Source organism: Coenobita brevimanus, chromosome 14 (genome assembly GCF_032717465.1).
Source record: "Coenobita brevimanus isolate Jiangsu-jjx chromosome 14, ASM3271746v2, whole genome shotgun sequence".
NCBI classification, from domain to species: domain Eukaryota; kingdom Metazoa; phylum Arthropoda; class Malacostraca; order Decapoda; family Coenobitidae; genus Coenobita; species Coenobita brevimanus.
The window spans coordinates 40,476,003-40,496,219 of record NC_136967.1 but is presented as its reverse complement, the minus strand read 5'-3'; positions in this window follow the sequence as shown (position 1 = coordinate 40,496,219).

Sequence of the window (20,217 nt, the reverse complement as noted above, 5' to 3'; positions counted from 1 at the left end):
ACGTAGCCCTCCCTGTACTGACTGATTTATTACAAAACCTCCAGCAAAACCCAACAAATTTTCGACTTTTTCTTTGAGGGGGGGGCTCAAACCTTCGCTTTTGATGGGAAACATCGAAAATTCATAGAGAAATCGCTCACCTAAGGTTTAAAATCCCGCTACAGGTAACAATACCCTCACCTGGCTCTGTTTTCATAGGGGGTCTGGCTCCAGAGAAAACGACTCCTATGGGAGTGGTAACTATTTCAAACTACTCATACTATGTATTTATTTTTTTATTTGTTACGAAGTTATATGTAGTACAAGAGTATATTGGTTTTCACATAGTAATATTGGCGACATTAGCGTTGTTTCACTCACCAAACACATCATCATACCACATCATTTGGGGAGATATTACCTGATCATCATTTCTAACTGTTTCTTCCTCATAAATTTTGTCCTCCACATTGTCATCGATTGGGGAATCACTCTGGCCTTGAATTTCGTACCGTGGCGCGACGTGTCTTTACTGGCCAGGTCACTGGTAACGTGGGTTGCCGAGACAATGTTGTGCGGGGGGGGGGGGAAGTCATGTGGGGTAAGGCATTTCCCCCCCTGGCATTGGGTAGAGGAAGTTGTCCCATTTATACGTATAAAAAATAACGCGTGAACTTTGAAAAATATGCAAACGACAGAACTTGCAATGGCAAAACGTTTATCATAAGTTGTGGGGATTGACCGTAAAATAAGTTGCAACGTGCATCGTTCGTTATCGGTACGGGGCGGGGTAGAGATGTTGCGTCTTTAGCATTATTTTACCGATACTTTTACCATAAGTGATCTGACGAACTTGCTTCAGTTGTGACGTCCCTTCACACATCCTCCCGAAATACTCAGGCAGCTGGGAGCGCCCGTGAACTCACGCTCACTCCCCCGCAATGCAGAACCTCTGCTTATCAAAATTCATTTATCCCCAGAACTACTACTCACTGGAATTCACTTCCTGGGAGTTGTTTTTCCTTCCTCCATTCATTGTTTTTTAATTTATATATATATATATATATATATATATATATATATATATATATATATATATATATATATATATATATATATACTGTACATATATATGTGCCAGCATACTACTCTCAACCTGAAACAGACCTGAAGTCGGGGATTGGAATAATTTATAGCAAAAGGGTTATATATTTACAAGGACATAAGCAGTTTCCCTTCATCTCTTACTGGTTAAGAGTAAGAAGACAAAACAGTGTATTTTATACAACGAGATACTTATGAAACACCTCTGGACTCTAGGAGACGCAGAGAGTATTATTTTGTAAAAAAAAAAAAAAAAAAGATCATGGTTACTGAAAAAAAGGACTCTACATTCACTTGTATAATCCCAATGCATAGCAACGAAGTTAACAGACATAGGTTACCTTTATGGGAGTGGCTCATCACTGGTCAGTAACATAGCAGTTTGGAGGATGCACAAACGTTTGGAAACTCCCTGTACTGTTGTTTGCAGATGATACTGTGTTGTTGAGCGAAGACGAAGGGGAACTGCAAGGCTTGGTGGATGAGTTTGGGAGAGTGTGTAAGAAACGGAATCTAAAGGTGAATGTAGGGAAGAGTAAAGTGATGGTCTTTGAGAGAGGTGAAGTCAGTGAATGTACAGCGAGGTTGGATGATGAGGAATTGGAAAATGTGAGTACGTTTAAGTACTTGGGTAGTGTGATGAGTAAGGATGGAGGTTTTGAGGGTGAAGTGCTTGAAAGGGTACAGCTGGGAAGAAAGGTTGCTGGTTCTTTGAAAGCAGTGATAAGAAACAGGGAAGTGAGCATGGAAGTGAAAAAGTTACTACATGACAGTATTGTGATACCAATTCTAACGTACGGAAATGAAGTTTGGACGTTGTTGGAAGGACACAAGTCAAGAATGAGAGCAGTGGAAATGAGTTATTTAAGAGGAGCCTGTGGAATCACATGGAGAGACAGGCTGACGAATGAGGATATAAAGGAGCGTTGTTGTGTGGATGTGAATGTGATAGGAAGCGTTATGAGGAACACACTGAGGTGGTTTGGCCATGTGGAGAGGATGGAGGGTGAAAGACTGACGAAGAGAGTGTATGTGAGTGAGATGGAGGGGGGAAGAGGGAGGGGGAGGCCGAGGATGAGATGGAGGGATGGGGTGGAGAGGTATATGAGAAAGGGGGGTGTGAGTTGGGAGCAGGGCAGTGAAATGGCGGGGGACAGGTCGACTTGGAGACGATTTGTTTGTGGCCACCCCAAACGGGATTGAGGCGTCTGGCAATAGATAGATAGACAGACAAACGTTCTACATGAAACTTTCATGATAATACTATATTATGAACAAAGCTGAATAAGAGTGTTGTAAACCAACTAAAAGGTAGTGATTATTATGGAAAGCACAACACAAAAATGCTCATTTGCTGCAGTGGCTAACTGTTGGCCAGTAACAGAGTAGTTTAGAGGATTCGGGGATGTTCTGCATGACACATGCATAATAACACTTCAGCATTAATTTAGCTCAAGAAAGATACAAAGACTATCTTTTTTTCCACGATGGGCAAGGACATTGCCTCTTTTAAGAGACAGTGAGGAGCCAGATTCTTCAATGATAAAATTCCTTGAAGGCTCTCCTAAAATATCTAAGGCGTCAATATCAGTGAAGTAAGTAAGGGTATCCTTGATCCACTGATATGTAGATGCCTTGCTGTCCTTTTTTCAGGCTGTCATGCTAATTTTGGGATTAGGCAGGTAATACGTGGACAGTCATTCTTCAAGGAGGGAGGTATGGTTCTGTGAAATTTCCCAGCTTTCTATTCCATGGGAAGGGAAACTGCTGCTTTTATTACATTGGACTTGGTGACTGGGCATGATCTGTCACATGACACCTTTATGTACTTGACTAGAACTTCCTCGTCATCTTCTGTTAATAATAATTTTGGACGCATTCTCATACTGACAGAATGGTAACTTGATATTTTGCGTCTGAACGCTGCTTCAGGTATTCCATGATTCCTGGGTCTGGCACGAATGCTGTAAGCCTTGCCTGCACACATGAAGGAAAAATGGTTAGCGAGAAATTTAACAAAGCAAGTCAGTTATATAGATTTAATGCAAAGCTTTCGTGGCAGAAGAAAGTAAACATATGCATTCAAGCACAACCAACAAGCAAAATGTATTACATGGAATCTTCATCATGCATACTCACGCCTCATGCTCACGTTGTAGCATCGATGTCGTCATGCGTTTTGACGTCTAGCACAAAGCCAACTAGGTTTAGTTTGGGAGTTCGCTTTCGTTTTACTAGCCTTGATTTGCATGTGTGTTAAGCGTAAACTTCATGCATCTGGTAAACGAGAAAAGGTTAATATGTCTATAAATGTTAATGATATAAACCAAGACTTGGACCTAAGGAAATATTCTCCAACCTTCCTAAGATGTTCGTAGCCTTAGGTCATAGAAGTACGTCACTACTGGGCCTATGAGAGCACTTGTTCTGGTCAGGGAAGTCCTGTCACTGGTATATATATATATATATATATATATATATATATATATATATATATATATATATATATATATATATATATATATATATATATATATATATAAATATATATATATATATATATATATATATATATATATATATATATATATATATATATATATATATATATATATATATATATATATATATATATATATACCAGACTTAAGGGAGAGTAGGGCTTTCTTCTAGTGCAGTGTACAACCTTCTGGCATAATTATGAATAAATGCGTCTTCACTGGATTTTAGTAATCTTGGCGGACCAAAGGAGACGCACTCTTTCCCCCAGCCTGCAATGCAAGCAGAAACTTCTTGGTCATGCAGTATATAATTCAATCCATGCACAAAGCACCTCCAACCACTGAAAAGAGGATCGATTTATGAAACTGAAAAAAATATTTTTGAAAAAAAAAAAAAAAATCCTTATGATGTTCGTAAGGGTTAAGTGCAAAACTGACATTTTTTTTATATTTCATCTCATAACATTTCAGAATTACAAGCTTCTGCTACGTGTAGCTATCAGGGTGAGAATTAGAGAAATTTCTGGCACATGATTCAGGCACCCATCTTCTCATCCCATGTGCGTGCAAGTTTTTTTTTTTTTTTCCAATAAATATGTGTTTCTGCTTCGGTTTTTGAGTGTTTTGGAGCAACAACTGTATGCTCATGGGTGTTGCACTTTATGAGTGCTGCATCAGGTTCACTTAAATTTTAATCTTTCTCCATTGTATGTACGGCTTTCGCGACCTGAGACGGGTGCTGTTTTGCTTGACGTGTATAGGAGAGTTGTGGTGTTGAGATGGATGTGCTGATAACAACATTAGAAACCAGAAAACGCTCACAGAGCGCATACCTCCGCTAATGCCGGATCAGGATCAGTATTTGCCCCCAAATTTAATTAATTCTTTCTTGATCCATGGCAGCCTCTTCCAAAAAATGTCATTGAAATTCATTGAGAACTTATATTGTGCGGGATACATAGGATCCGGATCTGGATTCGCCCCCAAATTTAATCAATTCTTTCTTGGGCCATGGTCCACCCTTCCACAAAATTTCATTGAAATTCATTGAGAACTTTTGGAGATATCATGTGGACCAGCAAACAGACAAACGTAGGTGAATACATAGCATCCTCCAACGTCGTTGGCAGAGGTAATAATTTGAGAAGTGGAGTGGCTGAAAAGGTTGACCGAGGATGAGATGGAAGGATGGGATGAAGAGATATAGAGGCATACGAGAGAGGGACACTATGGTGGAGAGTGAGCAGCCAAATGGTGGAGGACAGAATGATACAGAGGCAAGTCGTTCGTGGCCACCCCCGCCGGGACCAATGTGTCTGAATTTTCATATGTTGAAAGACGGTATGTGTAATGTCTGTCCGTGTTTCCCTGTGCGATCAACAAAAACTGTTCGGCATGATCTGGACCAAATTTAGTAAAGAGGTTGAAATTCTTCCTTAGGATTAAGTTACTGTTTTGGAAAACAATAGGCCAAAGGTGAAGTTCACATGGCACGTTGAAAGTAAAGTTCAAATCCGGCTGATGACCAGGAAAGGTGGAGGGTAAGGCAAGGATGAAGGGCTTCACATTAGAGAACACTAAGGTAGCGGGCAAGGTCATAAGGCAAGGTCAAACGTTCGCCCCTGCAACTTATGGGCTTTTTATGGAATATGTACCAAACTTGAAAGAAAGGCTGCAGGTCAGTCAGGGAAGAAGCTTCGATTTTGGGCACGGTAGGTCAAACCTCAATCTCACACTATAGGGTAATTCAGATTGTTCTGATCCAGTTTGGACCAACTTCACAGAAGTGTTGAGAGAGAGGTGCCCTTCTCTGTCCTGGCAATTACCCTCTCAAGCCATATCCTTATTACACATTTGTGTAATCAATACACTCGTGCTTTCCCCATATCTCTATCATACACCCGACTCTTCCCCCCTCCCCTCCTGCGCGTGCTACTTCTCGGAACAATAACATTTAATTTTTCCTCCTCCTCCTCGGGCGATCCCTATTTAGCTCTCTCCAGCCGTTTCCTCTTCCCTTCTGATGTTGCTCTCCCACGACAGCTGTCAGTCTTTCTATTACAAATGCGTTCCCGATGCAAGAGAAGGTGCTATGATTTGACCAGCGCGCGCACATGTGTGTGTGTGTGTGTGTGTGTGTGTGTGTGTGTGTGTGTGTGTGTGTGTGTGTGTGTGTGTGTGTGTGTGTGTGCGTGTGTGCGCGCGCGCGTAAGCTCACGCTCCCATTTTAGTGTGAACAAGGAAAAAAATAAAAAGTGCATTTCATTAGTGTGGAAGAAAAACCTAAGATTCGTAACAAAAATTAGACTAAATTGTTTATGCTATCAGATTGTTTTTGTAAGGCACCAAAAGGTTTTAGTTTGTAAGAGTTAAGTAAATCACGTGGAGCTGATAAACAGGTTGTTGTGTATCTCAGAGATAATCAACATGGGTTAATTTTTTTAATTCCCCAGGGCGTGGTGGCGGGGGATGTGTTTTTGTGTCAGTGTTTCAGTAAGTCAAGAATTTTAGGTTTCCATGGTTATTCAGTATATACAGAAGGGATTACCAGAGAGATGGCAGCCAGACTGAAGGAAAATGGCGGGGATGGTGTAATGATGGAGATGGGGTCTCTCAGATCCGATATGTGTAGGTGGTGCTGTGTTGCTTGCTAACACTACAGAGGTGATTAAAAGTTATGTGGATGTCTTTAAGCTATGATGTTTGAACGTAAAAATGAATAAAATTGTGGTTAGTTAGATTAAAATAACAAAGATTTGTCAAACCTGGGTAAGTGATTGCCATGGAGAAAAAATAAGTATTGCATCGGAAGCTAGACTTTGGGAATATTTGTTTCCTAGACTTTGTTAATATTTGTTTGTTTTGAAAAACTGGGTATGGAAAAGCAATTGTGAGATTCGCAAGAGATGTGGAGTTTCGAATGCCATAGCTTAACGACTGTGTACTTAGATGGTATGGTTAAAGTAGCATATGGGTATCTAAGGTGGCAAAGACAGAAGGATAGAAACGGGAAGAAGGCAGTCTGGAAATTATAGATCAATGCCAGACTCGATCGAAAGCCTTTGAGATGTCAAGTGCATTGGCATAGTTTTCACATAGTCCGGAAACGAGGATGACCAGGAGTCTGAGAGGTAAGTGAGAAGATCGCCAGTGTAGCGTCCCTGACGGAACCCATATTGACAATCAGAAAGAATGTTGTGATAACAAAGACGAATTATTATTATTATTATTTTGTTAAGTACGGACTCGAAAACTTTTGAGAAACAGGAAGTTAAAGCAATTGGGCGATAGTTAGAGAGTTGGGAATGGTCACCCTTCTTTGGGACACGCTGAATGAGAGCAAACTTCCAGCAAGAAAGAAAGGTACAAGTTGACAGACGAAGGCGAAAGAGTTTACCTAGTCAGGGTGTAAAAACAGAAGCACAGTTCTTGAGATCAACAGGAGGGACCCCATCAGGCCCATATGCTGTGTTAATATTGAGGCCAGTGATGGCAGAAAGTACATCAGCTAAAGAAATTTTATTATCAGCCAAGAGGAAGTCTGAGGAGGGAAGTGACTGAGGAATAGCACTGAAATCGTCTAAGGCAGAATTAGAGGGGAGTGTCTGAGTGAAGAGATCAACTTTATCAGTAGAAGAACTAGCCACAGAGCCATCAGAGTGGAAAAGAGGAGGAAGGGAAGGATGGTGAGGTAAAGCTGTTGAAAGATTTTTTGTAAATTGCCGGAGAGAGTGGTGAGAATTCAAGTTGGAGAGTTCAGAGCATTTAGCACAGTGAAGAACAGACTTGGCACGATTCCAGGCAGAAACAAAATAGATGAGATTCAGGGATGGGTTGGCTCCGGTATCTTTTGTGGGCCTTCTCCTTGTTGTGGACAGCATTAGAATAAGCGTGATTAAACCAAGAATTCTTTTCGTTAGTCAAAGGATATGAGAAATGAATGTATGCTTCCCTGCCAGAGAGGAAAGCCTTCGTTATGTGCATGACACACCCAGATGGCTCTCGGCCATGCAAGCAGTAATCGTTCTTGAGAAAATCAAAGAAGTACTGCATGAAGGCCTCCCATTCAGCATCTCCAAAGTGTCACAACTGACGTTTCTTTGGAGGGTCCACAGGCCGAACTGCAGTGATAGGACAGGTTAACCCGCCCCGTCCCAACCACTTTTCGACCACTGGTACCCCCCAATCCCGACCATTTTTCGACCTTTTTTTTTTTTTGCTTAAACTTTCGCTTTTGGTCAGAAACAATGGTCGGTGGCAAAGAAATTGGTCCCTGGGGTCCCTAATTAGCTTAACCAGGTATGCCTTGGTCCCACCTGGCCCCGTGTTCTCCCTAGGCGGTCTGAGCCTCAAACGTTTTCTATGGTATTATAAGTCTGGGAAACCAATGAAAGTAAGTAGAAATTAATTTATTACAAACATAAAAACATGTGATAAAAGAGTATATTGGATTTTATACAAAAATAGAGCAGAAATAAGCATTGTACCATCGTGCAAAACGAGCAAAATCGGCCAACTTGGTCACGATGAATCGCTAACATTCTAAAATCATGATACATATAATTTTTTTTACTTACATAATACTTCTACTATAACATTATACCATTTTACATTTTATTGAACTGTTTTTACGTATTCACAGGCCTTTTGATAACATTTAGCGTAATGTTAGCGCTTATTTACGTAGTGAGTGAACTTGCTGTGACTGTTGTTTCAACTCGTATTGTGCTTTTTCTACTTACATAATACTTTTCTAATATTATTATACACTTTTCAACTTTATAGAACTGTTTTGTGATTATTTCAGGCCTTACGTAAATATATAGCGTAATAATAGCACATAATAACACACACGGTGAAGTCGCTATGACAACTATTTCAACTTACAACCTATTTTTGTACTTATATAATAATTCTCCACTAACATTGCACATGTTTACACTTGATATAATTGATATCACATCATTTCTGAACTTACGATGGAACTGAGAGTCATATTTGCGCGTACTTACACAGGGAGTGTTATCGCGATATCATTTGTTTCATCTTACACTAGTAATCAGCTTATAAAATACCTTACTACTAACATTACAACATCTTCCACTGTATATAATTCCAATCACATACTTACTGACCAGAATGTGGGTGTACTCGTGACATCAATTATGACAACTTACAGTAATGTTCAACTTATACGTTTTATTCATGCTAACATTACACCCGTTTCCACTTTATTTCCTTGCTATCACATATTTACTGACCAGATTTACACAGTGGGTGGAGTTTTGATAACAATTCTTTCCACTTATACTAACCACGTCACCATCGTCCCCTTCGTCAGGGTGGGGAGGTGAGGGTGGTGGGGGAGGTTGGGGAGGTGGAGAGCGGCGCCTCTCATCACTCGCACTTCTCTTCCCTCTCCCTTTTCCTTTACCCTTTCCCTTCCCTTTCTTTCCTTTCCCCACATCCTGGGGCTGTGGGGAGGAAGTTTGGGAATATTCAGGGGCGAAAGAAGTGCTGGGGAGTGACTCAACCTCCTCTCCCCTAGGCCTACGAGCACCACGTGCTCGTGCTGCCTCCCTCACACCACTTGCCCCTTCACCCCGCACTACCCCCACACCACTCTCACTTTCACCCTGCGCTGCCGCCACAACACTTTCCCTTTCTCCCAGCAATCCCACCACACCACTTGCCACTTCCCCAGACAAATTACTTTCACCATACTTTATGTGTCATCTCGCCCCACCTTCTGATCCTCGTGGTGATATTTTCTCTTTTTCCAACCACGCAGCGATATCACGTCCTAGGCCTCCGTCATCCTCATCGTTCTCATCCTCGTCCTTATCAGATTCAGGATGGAGAGATAGCTTTGCACGTGGTTGGGGAGCAGGCTGGCCTTCCCTTGCCTTACGGTATGTCACATACCGCGTTTTTCGGGGCGAAGGGACCTCCTCATCACTGCTACTTATTTCTTCCTCTGGCTGGACGTAATCGCGATCCACCACATCATCATCGAGTGGAGAATCACTGTCTCCAGTGAAGGCTTCCAGGACGGATGCGATTTCCTCGTCTGAGAGACCTTTCCGCGCCATGTCTGACCTGGGTCACTGCTAGCAGGTGAGTGACCGAGAGAAGGGTGAGCGCAGGTCACGCGGGGTCTAGGACGCTGCCGGCCTGGCGGCAGGTAGGGGAGGCTTGGGTACCCGGGCGAAACGAAAATCTTGCGCGAATTTTGAAAATTGTGGAAATTATGAACCTTGCAATTGCAGGACGTTGAAGTACGTCCCAGGGATTAGCTGTGACAAAACGTGAGGACGTGGAAGTACGTCCCCGGGACGCCGCGGGTTAAGGTGATGAGGTTGTGGTCAGAGGAGCCCAACGGAGAGGAAAGTTTAACTGTGTAAGCAGAAGGATTAGTTGTAAGAATGAGATTAGGTATGTTGGAACTCTCTCAAAGACGGTCAGGAATATGAGTAGGGTGCTATAGAAGTTGCTTTAGGTCATTAAGGATAGGAAGGCTGTAGGCTTGTTCACGAGGTGGGTCAGTGAAAGGAGAGGAGAGCCAAAGGTGGTGGTTAACACTGGAATCCTGAAATCTCCTAAAATGGAGATTATGATTATGATTCTTATTTTTATTATTATTGTTATTATTATTATTATTATTATTGTTGTTGTTGTTGTTATTATTATTATTGTGACGATGATGATGATTAATGGTGCATCCTTTGATGGGTAACCTCAACAATAATCCTTCAAGGAGGATTTTGTACTTACTCAGTAGGCAATCGTGCTCACTTTACAACACCTCTCTTATGTGTTTCCCCCATTTTGTGCAGTACCAGCAGTATGTTCGACAATTTCTTTCTCCCAGTCAACCTATGTAATTACACCTTGGTACTGACGAATGTTGTAATACTATAGATTTATTCGAAAGGACGCAACTGCCATATGAATTAGTTGTGACTGACGTCCTGACAAACAGAAGCAATTATACTGCCACGGAAAAGGGAGACAATCACTCACTCAGGGTAAACTTATTTTCATTTGAATAACCTTGACCTCCGAACTATTGTCTTCATATTATACTTTGGTCTTCAGTCTCTGCCAACCTACAGAATATTAGCCGTCTGCAATAAGATTTTTAACGGATAATTTCTTAACTAAAAGGGAGACAGACATACAGACATGATCAAAAGCACTGACTACCCGCTGCATGGTCGCTAATAAATCACTATCAGGTAAGACAGCTATCACCTGTATTAATTAGCTTTGTTACTTATGTGTGTGTGTGTGTGTGTGTGTGTGTGTGTGTGTGTGTGTGTGTGTGTGTATTCTGCAGTATATTTTTAGATTTTCTTTGGAAAAGGTAAGTAAAGCTTTAGAACTGGTTTAGGGAACACGAGAGAGAGAGAGAGAGAGAGAGAGAGAGAGATGTACTGTAGATTAAAGATACTGTAGATGGATAAACAAATACATATACAGAAAGAGAAAGAGAATGTGAAAGGAGGATGGATTTGAGAAGTAAAAAAAGAGAATGCGGGACAAATTTTCCTCTTCCACCCACTTCTAGGAACTTCTATGAAAATTGCCCATTTAACCAATATTATCACTTTTTATTCTTTTTGAGACTACTGTGGGAATAAATAAATATCAGAGGCAGAGAGAAAGACGGTCCTACTTGGTTGCTGTTGAACAGGTCTCGATTCCCCCCCCCCCCTTCCCGCCCCCGCATTTTTTTCTCACTCATATTTACGTTGGAAAGCAGTTATAGATGATTAAAAAAAAAAATAATAATAAATATAAGAAGACAGGCTACGGCAGCAGGAAAATGAGGAAGTGGTTACTTCCAACCTCCAAATGTTTCAGCTCAATTAAATTTAACTATTCCTCAAGGTGGGCGGAGGCCTGTCTGTCATCTAAATATTATTAGAAAATTACTGTGGATAGACATTGCTTAAACAATCTGAAATAAGGTAGCTTCACCTCCGGCTACCCTATGTCCCGGCTCTCCAGTTCTGCCAAAATGATAATAAGGGATAATTGTCAGTTCTGCGAAGCAGAATGGTATCAGTTTCGGCAACTGGCCTTATACCACTGCGTGAGATTAATCCTGTCTATTTGCCTGTGGCTCTCTATATGTCTGTGTCTTAACTCCTCCTTCGTTATTTGATGGATCTAAAAGTTATTTCCTATGTGAGTTTCTCTGGTTAATTTTCCAATCACGATTTTTAGGGGATCAGCCTCCCCTCCCTCTCACCAAATTATAAATTCGATGAGTGAAAGGAGAGTACATATGGCGTTGACATTTTAGTGCATATCATGCAACAAACTCTCATTGTCAAAGCAATATTTGGGGAACATGACCGGCCCCCCCACCCCCATGGTTCTTGAGGGGGGTCAGCCTCCCTCCCAAACATAAAAACGATCAGAATGAGGGGATGCCTGGTACGTGGATTCCAACAAAACTTCTCAGGTAGTAGTAGTTGTATATAGTAGTTGTTTCCTAGGCAGACTGGCCGAACAGCCCCGAGTCCCCAGGGAAGCCCACGGCCAAGACCGGGCTTTCCCACAGAGCTCTCAAGGAGTGTACTGTATGTTGTGTTGTTGGTGCAGGCGATTGTGTGCAATGCAGTCTTCCATAATGTGCTTTATAGTATGGGGTGCTGTGTTGCATCCTGGACAGGCATCAGCGACTGAGTCATCCAGCCTCTTCTGATAATTCAAGAGGGCTGGATGACGCTCATAAATCTGAAGCTAGGCCAGAGTAATTAACAACAGCAAATGGGAGGAGAATGAACTATGGCCCAAGAAGTTCTAGGTAATTCGAAAACGTCCAGCAATTCTGAAATATTCAAAACCTTGAGTGAAAGACAAAACCATCTCTTCAACTGCTGTCATCTACCACTTGATCACCAGACTCCTGGACTGAATAAGCAAAACAAACGTTACCATAGATTATGGTACTGTTTTTATGATCACACACACACATACACACACACACACACACACACACACACACACACACACACACACACACACACACACACACACACACACACACACACACACATTGAAAGGCTTGGTAAGTAGAGGGTTTGGAAGTCTGGTTATGAAAGACTACCTGGAACTGAGTATAATTTTAAAATGCATGTTTGATCTTTGAGAGCAAAAAATTACAGAATGCATAGTCAGGATGAATGGTCTGGAAATAAAAAAGATGAGTACGTTGAAATATTTTAGTAGTGTGACAAGCAAGGATGAAATCCTACATGATGAAGTGCACTAGGAGGTACAACAGAGAAGAAAGACTGCAGGTTTTCTCACAACAGTGATGATGAATCGGGATGTGTTTACTGGTGTACAGTACAAACATTGCTGCCTGAAATTGTTGTGATTCTCAGTCTAACGTTTGAATGAGGAGCTCGTTCTCTGTTGGAAGAAAACAAGTCAAAAGTAATAGCAGTGAAAATGAGTTATGTGAGAGGATCATTTGGTTTAAGTGGAGACCTAGACAAACAAATGAGGGAATGAACGGATAGTGAAGCGGTAATGGATGTACTGAAGAGCATTATGAGAAGTAGCTTCAGATGGTTTAGTGGTATGGAGAGAATGGAGAATGTGAGTTAAATAAAAAAAAAGTCTAAGTGAGTGAGGTGTAAGAGAGAAGGCGAGGAGGAAACCGAGGATAAGATAGAGGGATGTGATGATGTTTAACTCTTCGTGAGCTGGGTGGGGTCTCCGTGGACCCCCGCATGTCTTTAAAATAATGTCATTTAACCATTGTTTAATTTTCCGACATGCCCGTCCCTGAATTTTATAGTAGATGGTTATTGTATATGCACATAATTTGGGGACAAAAAAGCTTGCAGCATTTGGGAGTGACAGTGAAAAAAATGTTTGTGGGGTCTGCTGGGAACCCACCTCGCCTTTGTGTGACTTTTTTTTTTTTTTTTTTTCAGATTTTTGACATCTAAAGACAATGTCAATACCGAAATCAATGTTTTATGGCAGTAATTTGTTGGCAGATAATGACCAGCCCGACTTCTTTTTTTAAGATATTGATTTAGGCAGTGAATTATCTGACGCAGATGAATATGAAGTGGTTGAACAATCTGACAGTAACATTCTGCTGTATTATCATTATTAACATTATAGAAATCACTATGCTTTGTGTTGGTGAGAAATGAACTATCATTTAGTTGTTTTACCAAGATAAAATGTAACTTTATATTTGTGTGATACTGAAAAAAAAAAAAAAAGTGCTAGAGACCTGTGGTAGTGTTGTGCTAGTATGTTTTAGTGATCTGTGATAGTGGCTGCGTTAGTGTGTTGTAGTGATCAGCGATAGTGCTGTGCTAGTGATCTGTGAAAGTGTGTGTTATGGTGACCCGTAGTGACCCGTGATAGTGCTGTACTACCTTGTGTGAAATTGTGTGTAATGGCTTCCTCGGCAGAGAGCTGTGTCCCCACTGCAGGTATTGAAAAAGACTACCTTGAATTAAAGGAGAAACTTCTCGAACTGAAGCGGGAGGTACAAATTCTCAGGCAGGAGAAGTCACAAATGAGAGAATTGTTGGAGGAGATGTTGGAGGAGAAAGAGAAAAAGGCTGAAGGTTGGACACTAGTTAACAAGGGTGCAACGAAGTTCACTCTTAAGAAGCAAACGGAAGTTAAGACCACTAATGCCTTCGACGCACTACAGGACGAATGTGAAGGGAATGCAGAGAGGGAAGTAGAGGAGAAGGACGTTGAGAGAACTTCCAGTACAGGTAAGTATAATCAGAACAAGAAAGGTAAGAAAAATGTTGTTGTTGTTGGAGACTCCCAGGTGAGATATCTTAACAGAGCCATGTATACTCCACTCGCTAAACATGTGTGTCTTCCAGGGGCCAGGGTGGCTAATGTGATAGAAAAAACTTTCAAATATCGTAAAGGAAATTGGTGACAAACCCACTGTGTGCCTCAGTGTAGGAGGCAATGATATTAGTAGCCGTAAGAGTGAGGTACTGTGGCAAAGGTACAAGTTGATGTTAGAAAAGGTTAGGGAGAGGGGAGGAACCCCTGTAGTGCTTGGTGTTTTACCCAGGTGGTGGGTTGGAAGGGAGTGGTTGAGCAGGGCAATAGGTTTTAACTGCCGTCTTGAAAGGTATTGCAAAGATAATGCAATACCCTTCATAGACAGCTAGGACCGGTTTTATGGACGGAGTGCCTTGTATAGTTGGGATGGGACTCATCTTAGCAGGCAGGGAGTTACTGTTTTAGCTGGAATGATAGATAGGGAGTTGGAGGGATTTTTTCGAGGTTGAGAAGTAGGTGTACAGGAAGTTGCAGCAACTACACTCAGAAATCATTATTACCATGTTTGGATAGATGCATCAAGACTTGCAAAATTAAGAACAAAAGTTCAACCATTAGTGTAGATACATCCACTCAGGCACCTCAAATTGAGCAGGCGATGATAGATAATAGAACAAGCGATGATAGAAGGGCGATAAGCGATAGTACAAAAAAAAAATTTATATTAGTAAAGTAAAGAGTTTTCCAGTTAGTAATAAAATAAATAACAGTAAATGCCAAGGTAGAGGCATAACTACTAGTAATAATCTGAAAGTGTACTACACAAACAGCCGGAGTTTACTTAATAAAATGGACGAACTGAGGGCTTTAATTTGTACAGAGAAAATAGACATTGCCGTTATTAGTGGAACTTGGATGAATACAGACACTCGAGAATTTTTAGCAGAATATCAGATAAAAGGCTATGATATTTTTGTGTCAAACCGTCAGGGAAGAAAGGGGGGAGGGGTAGCTATTTATGTAAAGGATTCATTAAACTGTTACAACAAAGCAGACATTAAAGTAAATAGGGACACAGAAAGTGTCTTGGTTGAAATTGGTAACAATAGGGAGAAATTAGTCTTAGGAGCAATTTACAGATCTCCAAAATTAAGTAGAGCTGATAGTAAATACCTTTGGGAGGAAATTAGGAAAGCGTCACAGGCCAGCTTATTAATAATTGTAGGGGACTTTAATCTGCCAAGGATAAATTGGAGAAATCAGACAGGAGATGCAGAGTTAGAGGAATTTCTAGAGGTAGTACAGGATAATTTCCTTTATCAGTATATCAGGGAGCCCACCAGAAGTAATAATATACTAGATTTGGTTTTAGCTAATAAAGAAAATATCATTAGTGATATAGAGGTTGGTGGACGACTTGGTAATAGCGATCATGAAGAAATTAAGTTTAAATTTATTTGGGATGTCTGTTCCACTGAAAATACCTCCACCGTTCCTAATTTTCGTCTAGGTGATTTCGATGGCTTAAGAGCTTATTTTCGAAAGGTATTCCACAGGGAGATTAGCTATTTGAGGGAATGTCAGGTCAGTGGGGAACCCCAGGTCATAGGTGAGGGGCAGGAAACACGTGGGAATGTCCGTCAGGTGTCTGTGAGGGGGGAGGTGGTAGATGGGAATGTAGTCCAGGTGACGGGAATTAACTCAGCTCCAGTACCAAGCAGACGTTCGACCAGTGAGATAAAATGAGTTAATAAATATAATACACAGAGGCCAAGATAGATATATCCCTTCAAAACCGTTTAGAACGAATAATTCAGAACCAAGATGGTTAAACAACAGATTAAAATCTCTCATATGCCAAAGGAAAAGAATATATAGAAAAATAAAACGTGAAGAGGAACACTTACGTAACCGATGCACGATTTTAAATAAAGAAGTAAAGAGGGAGATAAGAAAAGCAAAGAGAAGTTATGAAATTAAGGTTGCAAGTGAATCAAAAGAAAACCCCAAGGGTTTTTATCAAATGTACCGTGCAAAATATAAAGATAGGATAGGACCACTCAGAACAGAATCAGGTAACATTACCAGTGAAGATAAAGAAACGTGCTCCATCCTAAATAATTATTTCATATCAGTATTCACCAAGGAAAATCTAGACCTGGTCCCTCAAGCAGCAAATATTTACGATGAGAATACGGAAAATATTCTTAGTAAAATTACCGTTAGTAAGGAGGACGTATTGAAAGAAATTAATAAGTTAAAACCTCAAAAATCGCCAGGTCCGGACGATATATATGCAAAAATTATAAAAGAAACCAAAGAAGAATTAAGTCAGCCACTTTTAACGTTATTTAATGGCTCTTTAAGTTCAGGAGAAGTTCCAGAGGCATGGAACACCGCAAACGTAGTGCCCATCTTTAAAAAGGGTGATAAATCAGCTGCGTCGAATTATCGTCCGATAAGTCTAACGTCAATAGTAGGAAAATATGTTAGAGTCAATTTTGGCAAATAAGATTAGAGAACACTTGGAAAGATTTAATCTTATAAACGAAAGTCAGCACGGATTCAGGCAAGGACGATCCTGCCTCACAAACTTGTTGTCATTCTACTCGGAGGTTTATGAGGCAGTAGATAGCGATAAAGCTTACGATATTATTTATCCGGACTTTAGTAAAACTTTTGATAGGGTCCCACACGAAAGGTTAGTTAGAAAGGTTCGAGCACACGGTATAGACGGCGATATCTTAAAATGGATAGAGTCCTGGCTGAAAGGACGAAAGCAGAGAGTATTAATAAATGGAACTAAGTCGGATTGGGGATTAGTAACTAGCGGTGTACCACATGGTTCAGTACTCGGTCCCTTATTATTCATTATATATATAAATGATCTAGACTTAGAAGTCAATAGTAGCATCAGCAAATTTGCCGACGATACAAAAATAGGGCGTATCATTAACTCAACTGACGATTGCCATAACTTACCAAAAGACCTTGATATATTGTCCAAATGGTCTAAAACTTAGCAAATGGAATTTAACGTTGAAAAATGAAAAGTACTTAACGTAGGCAAGACCATTGGGGACACTAAATACAGCATATATAAGAAAGAAATTAGCAAATCGGAATCCGAGAGGGATCTAGGAGTTATGATTAGTAATGACCTTAAACCAAGGCAACAGTGTATTAATGCTAGAAATAAAGCAAATAGGGTCCTAGGATTTATTTCGAGAAGCGTGAGCAATAGATCATCAAAAGTAATACTGAAACTTTATCTACCATTAGTAAGGGCACATTTAGACTACGCAGTACAATTTTGGTGTCCTTACTATAGAATGGATATTAACTAGTTAGAAAATGTACAGAGAAGAATGACAAAAATGATACATGACGTCCGGAACCTGTTATATGAAGACAGACTGAAAAGACTGAGTCTGCATTCGCTAGAGAGGCGTAGAGTAAGGGGAGACTTAATTGAGGTGTTTAAGTGGATGAAGGGTATAAATAAGGGAGATATTAGTAAGGTGAGCATACAGGATAGAACTAGAAATAATGGTTTCAAACTAGAAAAATTCCGTTTCAATAAGGAAATAGGTAGAAATTGGTTTGGTAATAGAGAAGCAGATGAATGGAATAAGCTACCTAGTAAAGTAGTTGCTGCCTCTTCCATTGAGAGTTTCAAGCAAAGGCTAGATAAGCATGACAAATAAGGGGTGGATATAGAAAAAAGAAAATCTTATAATCAATACTAATTCATAACTTTTCCTTTTCAGGTTACACTATGATAGTGTCTATTCTCCTTTCACACTTTCCTGTAAAATGTCCACACCAATTTTTCTATACTGCGTGGTGTTCTTTCTGACTTTTTCCTGCCGGCTTCGGCTGGAGGGTTTGGAGGGCGGGGGAGAGCAGCCTTCTTTGCTCTCCTTATCTCATTCTAGTAGTTCAGTTACTCTTCTAGGAGCTGCCTAGCATGGGCCAACCGGCCTACTGCAGTTATCCTCTCTTCTTATGTTTCATATATATATATATATATATATATATATATATATATATATATATATATATATATATATATATATATATATATATATATATATATATATATATATATATATATATATATATATATATATATATATATATATATATATATATATATATATATATATATATATAATTTGAACATTATATGGTTAGTCTTATTATATGATAAAGTATCATACTTTATACCAGAGCTTGTTACTATGTAAAGAACCTATTCCATTAGTACTGACAGTCAATCATTCATATAAGTGTAGGTTCAGTGCATCCATACTGAAATTTTTATAAATTTCTGATAAATGAAATTAATTTTCTAAGAATACAAAAAAAAAAAAAAGGACTCTTGTGGGTTGGCTCCACGTGCCGTTTCCTGGGCAACATATGCACACATTTTAAACTATGTAGCTTTATGTATATGACAGAAATCCACCAAAAAGATTTGAAGTCCAGTGGGACCCCGTCAGCCTCCCGTGTAATTTGGATTAATGTCACCCAGGGGGCGGGGGACAGGCTCAGATGAAAGGGAATCCCTTCCTGGATTAGCATGTTTGAATATAGAACAATTGATGAACATCTCTAAAAATAACACACACACACGCACACACACACACACACACACACACGCACACACACACACACACACACACACACACACACACACACACACACACACACACACACACACACACACACACACATCCACAGAAATAGAGAGAGAGAGAGAGAGAGAGAGAGCCCTTGCCGACCAGTAAATATAATGGAATGGTGGATGGGACTTCTAAAGGAAAAAGTAGCACGGAAACTACAGGGCTTAACATCTACCCAACTCTCCCTCCTGTTAATTAACAGTTCTGAAAACGGAGAACTCCATATAGCTGCAATACACACACACACACACACACACACACACACACACACACACACACACACACACACACACACGATGTCTACAGTTTTTTGTCCTAAAAAAAGAAAAAACTTAAAACCTATATGGGTTACGTTTGTACAAAGTTTAAAACTATAACCAAAATTTTCATCCTTCTCAATCTCCCAGACATCCATGATTTTTCTCAGTACTATATATTTCGTTGAATATAATTTCTTTTGTACACACACACACACACACACACACACACACACACACACATATATATATATATATATATATATATATATATATATATATATATATATATATATATATATATATATATATTTCTTCAATAAACCTCACTTCACGGTGAAGACATGTATGCAAATTAACCACAGGAGAAATGAAAGGAGCGACAGTGAATACTTTCGTATATTACTGGTACATCTTCAGACAGAGACAGAAACGTAAAGGGTAGAGGTCTTTTATGCACACCCGCAGCAGGGAGTGGCACACAGAACAAAGGATAACCTGAATTTTTACATGCGGCTTAACTTAGGATCACCTGCAGCAGGGAGTGGCACACAACAAAGGATGACCTGAATCTAATAATGGTGATGCACAGAACAATAGGTACCTATCTTTTTCCTTACTTACGGATGCTCGTGACAAAGGGGGGGGGGAGGGGAGGGAGGGGGAAGGGGGAGGGGAGGAGGGGAAGGGGGAAGGGGAGAGGGGGGAGGGAGGAGGAGGAGGAGGAGGGGATAAATACTGCTGCTTAACTTAAGACCTAGAGGATTAATGCTATACCTCATACCAATTAATCTGGCCAGGCATGTATGGCAACACTGTTCCTGCCGAGATTCTGATTGGCTGGAGGTGTTTGTTCAATTTCGTTGTTGCTGAAACCGATACTCTCTTTAT